This window comes from Montipora foliosa, chromosome 3, assembly GCF_036669935.1.
Source record: "Montipora foliosa isolate CH-2021 chromosome 3, ASM3666993v2, whole genome shotgun sequence".
NCBI lineage: Eukaryota > Metazoa > Cnidaria > Anthozoa > Scleractinia > Acroporidae > Montipora > Montipora foliosa.
Window position 1 is genome coordinate 48760029 of NC_090871.1, and position 7500 is coordinate 48767528.

A 7500-nucleotide genomic window follows, 5' to 3' on the forward strand; every position below is an offset into this window, starting at 1 on the left:
ATTCTCTCCATTCATTAAGTAAATACATTTCAATAAAGTTTACAAAGTAAATATATTATAGTTAAGATGTATTTGTTTTTTTAGTTCTTCCAGAAAGAATATTGAATGGAGAAGGGTTGTACACGTACAACATTTCTGACAACCCACTGACGAGATATGAAAAAAAGAATTTTTTTTAAATTAGATTCTCTCCATTCATTAGGTAAATACATTTCGATAAAGTTTACAAAGTAAATATATTATTATAGTTAAGATGTATTTGTTTTTTAGTTTTTCCAGAAAGAATATTGAATGGAGAAGGGCACATAAAATAAAGACTAATTTGGGCCCTTGAAACAGTCATAATTCAAACTACAACTTTTGTACAACATAACACACATCACAAAAAACATAAGGTACACACACATACACACTAACTGAATGCGATCAAAACGGACTAACAATACTGAGCAAGATAATATTCATATTTAATTTTTGGTGTCTTTCTGCAGCCAATGTCTTCAAACTTGAAAAAAGTGGCCGGTTTTTCAAGTTTCAATCCGTTTCCATCCTCTCTTCCTGAAAACAACAAAAAATAGCTTTAGTGCACTTCAATGGTCATTGGCAACAAAACTACAGCATTATTTTTCGGTTTCCATTGATGCAAGGACGTCATTCAGTGTTTTGAAAATTGACTAATTTAGCGTGACACTTCCCGGAAAGGCGGTATGTGCTATAACCATCACTTACAACCAACTGGGCAAACAGATTTACAAAATAAAACCCGAGGTCTACAAAAAAAGGAAGATGACTTGTAGTAAACATTTCCAAACAATGTTCTTACAGCGCTAAAGAAAAAAATTAGTAAAGCAATAAATAAAGTTTTAACAAAAAGGCAATAATGACTATAAGAAATGTTGGACACTGACTTATTTGAACGTCAAACGACGTTCTCAAAAAAGCTTGGTAAAGACGTTTCGACCGAAAACCTTCGGTCATCCTCGGTTTGGATTTGACAAAAAAGCGACAGCTTCTTTGAACTGTTTATATTTGCGTATGTGCGTGACTACAAGCCTGATCTCTGTGCGAGACGAAGAACATTATGCAAGTGAAACATAAATGTCAGGAATTTCTATATGTTCATTCCCCGCATTCTGGTCTCTCTTTGAAGCAAAGCCTCCAGGAAAAGTCTCTTGTGATAGTCAACTGCCTTGTCAACTATAGTGGCGTGGTCAAAGTCCATATCATGGCCGAATTGGCTTGCGTGTTGCACAATTTTAGAATTGCACCATCATCAAACGTTTGGCTGCGCCATGGGCTCGCCTTTGAGTGCAACCATAGCCAACCTGGTGATGGAGTTTGCAGAGGAAAGAGCAATTTCCACGGGCGCCACCCTCCTCTTTGCGTAATATGTAGCCCTAATAGTACACGATAATTTATTGTTTTGGTATCGTAAATCGTTATAGTGCTATCGTAGCTGTCTTAGGTAAATAGCCCCCTGAGAAGACATGTGGTTACTAGTAAAATACTAAACCCAGAAAAATTAAAGAAAATAAAAGGGAATTGAGAAACATTGGCTTCGAGGCTGACATGAAGTTCCCTTCAACTTCTTTTTCACAGCAAGTTTGGACGGTGTTCTCTGCACATCTGACAGCTTTCCACGACAAAAGTTCACTACAGTTAAACCTGTCTGGGGGGCTTAGTATCTGGATGGGAGACCTCGGAACATATGACTTTCTGTCAGAAACATAGGACGGAAACGTGTATTTTAACGCTCAAAAATATGAACTAAGCAAGGCACAGATTTTGCTGTGGAAAAAAAATATTGATGCAAAAGTGAATAAATATTGAAACACAGTTTTTAGGAAGAACAGAAGGACGTTTTTAGGTAGTGTTGATCGAGAATAAAAAAATTTCCATCAGCAACAAAATCTGCAACATGAAAACAACACATTTTGTGCCACGAATATAAAAAGTTTGGTACCATCAGCGTAAAACAATTTGGGAGATTTTTACTACGTTCAATTTTGTATTGCATTTTTGGCTGCACAAGTAAATTGCAAAATCAACGGCTGCTTTGTGATCAAATTTTCTTACGGGTACATCTGTGACACTTAAAATGATGGCAAGACACTGCCATGGGTTTTTGCTTTTGTTAGTTTTTTTTTCTTTTAAGCACTGGTTAGGTTAGTTCTACAAGAAATGTGCGAATTCAACACAAATATCACAATTGCCCAACTCTTGAGGTTGACCATTGTTTCTGCAAAGTCAAAAATTCACTCTCCTAGACGAGGTTATTTATCACAAGGTAATTCCATCATTTTGGAAATAGAAGAGGCTTTGTTACTCATCAGCGTCACAAATTCTTGCTCATTTCTTGAAATTCAATTCCAACAGACCTGTTTATGTTTGTGATTTATGCACGTGCTGCGGGCCTATTGCCACCACGGACTTCCACTCTTTCACTCTTACAACCTGGTGACAGTGTGCAGTGCACTTACAGTGCACTACCACAAGACGCTTTTTTAACTGTTTACTCGGAATACCATGTGGCGCAGAAGTAGGGTGATACATTTTGGAGGTAAATTTTGTGACTACTGCGCATGCGCGTAGTCACTAATCTCATCATGTTAGTTTTTCCGAAAATGAGTACATGTATGTAACAATAGAATACACTTGGGAGCCAATCCGCACACAAAGAGTACCAAAGTTCGGACTCTGCAAACAGTACGATTATTTGCCGATAGTTGGCGAGGATGAACGAAATGCTCGGGTTCTCTGTGTTCGCAGATGATGATCTGTGAAGAATACGGTTCTGTGATTTGAGGAGAGTTTGTAATTCTTACAACTGCTACTTCTCGTTGCTTTCGTATTTTATTTCTAACCAACCGATTGAGCCCGTTTACGCGTTTAATGAAGCCGTTGAAGGAACGCAAATGCCCTTCAAGGGAAAACATTTGAGCTCCTTTTAGAGATAAACAAAGCTTTGAAGTAGCATGTGATTGCCAAACTATACATGGTTTCACAGTGAGATCACCAAATAAGCAAGGTCTTCTAAATTGTTTTCTATAGGAGGTTGAAGATGCCCGAGAAATAAATGTTTTTCAAAGTTTCCAGCTCCGTGACGTCTTTTGTTTCGAAAATACAGTATTTTGAATTTCCTAATTGCCACCTTACGCAGCTTACATGACACTATGATACCGACTGATATTTGCAATACTGGCGCATATGTCGCGCAGCCGCCGCCTGGATACCACAATATAAAAGAAAAGATGCGCATGCCTGTGCCTCTTCGTTTCGTGGCGCGTTTCGGCCCACCACCTTTTTCTGTTTTCTCTGCTCATTGGGAGTGTTTTCCTTCATTTACTGCGGTTTTTAATGTCCGACATGACTGGCGAAACCTCTAAAAATGTAAGTAGTTTCGATTGCGTTAGTTTTGTCGTTTTTTTTTTAAAGCAGTTATAGCAAGGATTTACATGAATGAAGGTACGAGTCAATGACCGCCTTCTGTGTCTTTAGGATGACACTGTGTCACCGTCTGACCCGATCCATATGGCGGGTAGCGGTAATAGACAGCCAGACCTTGAAAAGTTAGTGGCAGAGTCTGTGGCAAAACCATTACCAGCGGCCCTGCAAGGTGTCCTTGCCTCGCTCTCTTTACCGGGACAGAATGAACTGAAGGATAATGTTAACACGGTGACAAAATCCACCGATGCAACGACGGTGCCAACCACCCTCCGAGGGGATCGTTTCTATAATACAGAACAAGAAACTGTCATCTCTCAAGACCTGTTGAGTTTCAGAAATAAGGTTTTATCCAGGTCCCTGTCCAAAGACAAGTGGAAGGAACTGACCACTTTCTATACACAAATTAAAGACACAGAATCCTTGCTGATACCTTTAACGATGGTGGCTAGGATGAAAGAGTAATTAAAAAAGAGGCATGGTTACACTAAAACAAAGGATCTCTTTTCCTTCGATGACGGCTTGGCTGAACGTCAATCTGCTTTCTTGGTTGTGACCCGCCCCTTGTTAGCAGCCTTGACAGCCCTTGATAATTCAAAGGGAGAGGATGACGATGAAGGTCCTGGCCCTGATGCCATTAAGGACCTACTGGAAGATGCTCTAGTCCTCCTTGGCAACGCCAACTTTAGGCTTAATGCCTGGAGGCAAAAACGCTTCTCTGAGTTCCTCACTGAAGTTGGTAAACGTACTCTGCAGGATGGTATCCCTGCAAGTTTCATGCAAGGATCAAGAGTAAACATGACCATAGCTCAACTAACAGCAAGCTTATTAGCACACCAGCCTCGAAACACTTCTCCAAAGGACCACACAGGAGGGAGCAGCCCTTTCGTGGACACTACCGCACTACTGACAACAGTCGAGTTGGAGGGCAAAGGAAATGGGGATATGGCTCAAGGTCTAACCTGCAGTCCCCCAAAAGGGCCAGAACTGCAGGATTCTCCCAGCAAAATGACCCCAAGAGCACCTTGAGCTGACTATCCGTTCCCATGTCTCAGAATGCTTACGCCCCCCACTAACAGATCAGCAACTCGTTTACAATTTTTTGTTTAGAATTGGAAACAAATCACACAGGACACTTGGACTTTACAAACAATTCAGGGGTACAAGATCCCCTTTTGCACGCGCTCCAGGCAATGGCGCATGAGAGTAACCAGAGTAAAATGCCACTCGGATGCTTACCATATGGAAAAGGCTATCAAAGACTTGTTAGCAAAGGGAGCCGTCCAGGAAGTCAAGCCACAGGATGACCAGTTCACTTTAACCCTGTTCTTAGTGCAAAAAGAAAATGGCGCTTATCGACCTATCATCAACCTTCGTGCTCTAAACCGGTTCTTAGGGAAGGAGTCCTTCAAGGCGGAGGGACTGTAAGTAGTGAAATCCCTAATACAGCAGAGACACTTCATGATGAAATTAGACCTGAAAGATGCATATTACACACTTCCAATTCATCACTCCCACAGAAAGTATCTGAGGTTCGTCTATCAGGACAGAACATACGAGTTTCAGTGCCTTCCCTTTGGCCTGTCCTCAGCTCCGAGGGCATTCACAAAGACGCTGAAGCCAGTGCTGGCAGTGTTGCGGTCCATGGGTATCCGGGTTGTGATCTACATAGACGACATATTATTACTAAACCAACAGAGCAAGGTGCTGCAGAAAATCTTTGCTGAAGTGGTAGACTTACTGGAAAAGCTGGGATTTCTGGTGAAGAAGGAGAAGTGCTCCCCTCATTCCTTGCCAACGTCTAATCTTCCTCGGAGCTGCCCTAGACTCCACCAAGATGACCCTGTCCCTCCTTCAACCAAAACTTACCTCCATTGCGGATACCTGCCATCACCTCATTGCTCAAGGGAGTGGCTCAGTGAGGACTCTGTCCACGTTAATTGGACAAATGAGCCATGCATCACAAACAGGGATCTTGGTTGCACCACTTCATTACAGAGGTCTTCAACGCCTATACCTGCAAGCAGTGTCACAACATGGGCAGGCAAGGAAAGTGATAGTCCCCTTAACCTCCCAGACACACAAAGACCTAGAGTGGTGGGTGCAACATTGGCTCTGAAAGCACTTCTGTAGTCCCAAGAGGTTTAACATCCTCCGCTCAAACACATTCACTTGAGAATAGACAACACCACAGCGGTAGGATACATCAACAAGAGAAGGGGCATGCGCTCCCCTGCTCTGACTGCACAAGCCCTAGAGTTGTGGGCAGTAGCCTTGACAGCAGGAGTATCATTGACAGCTCAGCATATTCCAGGCGTTCAAAATGTGGTAGCAGACTCAGTCTCCAGGCAGATCGAGACCAGACCCAAATGGACATTGGACAGGAAGGTCTTCCAGTCCATTTGTCAGAGATTCTACACACCAGAAGTGGACCTCTTTGCATCCCGTTTAAACCACCAATTACCCATTATTTATTGAATTACACTGGCCACTCGACTAGAGGAGCATCTACCTCAGCCGCTGCCACGGCAGGACTGTCTGCTGATCTTATCTTGAAAGCTGCGGACTGGGCTTCTGTGCAGATCTTTGAACGGTTCTATCACAAAGAGTCACTGCTGGTGCCTTTGCAAGGGCTGTGCTTAATGGTTAGATATATCATTTCGTGGAATACCTCTGTGTTATACAGTTACAGGAGGCTTTGAACTGTTGTAGGACGTTAAGTTTCTTTCTAGCGTCTTTGAGAAGTTATTGTTCACTACGGTTGTTACTTTGCATTATCCTATTTGCAGGGACGTTTGGCCTCATCTAGCTTCATGTAGTATTATTAAATTGTTACAGTTGTTATTTGGCCTCGTCTGATTCGCTTGGCAGCATTGCTTTGGTATACTGCAGCAGTATTGCGAATATCAGTCTGAGAGGGGTGAAGGAGAAATTATATTTCCCCGGAGGGTTACTTACCTGCCGGGGAGATGTGGTTCTCCGAACCCCTCACAGACTGATATGAGCAATACTGGTCCCCAGGCCATTGGAGGATATCTTTTCCTCCCCTCCCTTGTACTGCCAATCGACATGGCCTCACACACCATGACTCAGAGGCACAGCGCATGCGCATCTTTTATTTTATTTTGTGGTATCCAGGCCGCCGCCACGCGACATATGCACCAGTATTGCTCATATCAGTCTGCGAGGGGTTCTGAGAACCACATCTCCCCGTCAGGTAAGTAACCTTCCGGGGAAATATAATTACCCCTTTCAACAAGAAAACTGAAATGTACAGCTCTATGGAAATAATTTATCATCATCTTATCATCATATACGTTTATTGTATACAGTTGTCATATACCTTTATTGTATACAGTTATGATACAGTGTTGTTATAACATTATGAGAGATGAAAACAGCATGTATGTGTTATTGTTCAACTTTGTATTTGGTTAAAAAAATTCAAACTAGTTCAATTTAGATGTTTCATTTGTTTCGGATAATGACAACATAATAGACAAAGAAAAATCAAAGCTGAACTGGTTTCAAAAGTTTTAAATCAAGAAAAAAATTGAACCACAACATATGCATTTTCATCTTGCTGCTACATCAAGAGGTACTGTTTATGCTTGTTTTTTTACAAGCCTTTAAAGTTATTTAAGGGTTGGTTTTAAGGTTACTGTAAGGTTTCATAAGGCTCTGTTCAGGCTTCGCTATTAAGGACACTTTCAGGTCTGACCTGGCCCTACTCATGTTTCAAAAATTAGGCCTTAATTAGTCTATCGTAAGGTTTGATATTTTCGTACGGGAGTGGCTCTTAGGGGCTTTTGATCATCATAGCTGTGTCAGGGTCTTCCACTGATTCAAAGAAGTAAAACCTGTTCTTCAACTTTTCTAATTTGAAGTACGAAAAACATTTGAAAATGGGGTAAGAGAGTCAAGTACTTCCAAGAACACTGATCATGATACTACAAAAGAAACATAAGTGTATATATAGTGTATACTGTAGCAATAACTGAAAACTAACCGTTTTAGCAAAGATGCTTACAATATTCTAACACTGCATTAATGCTT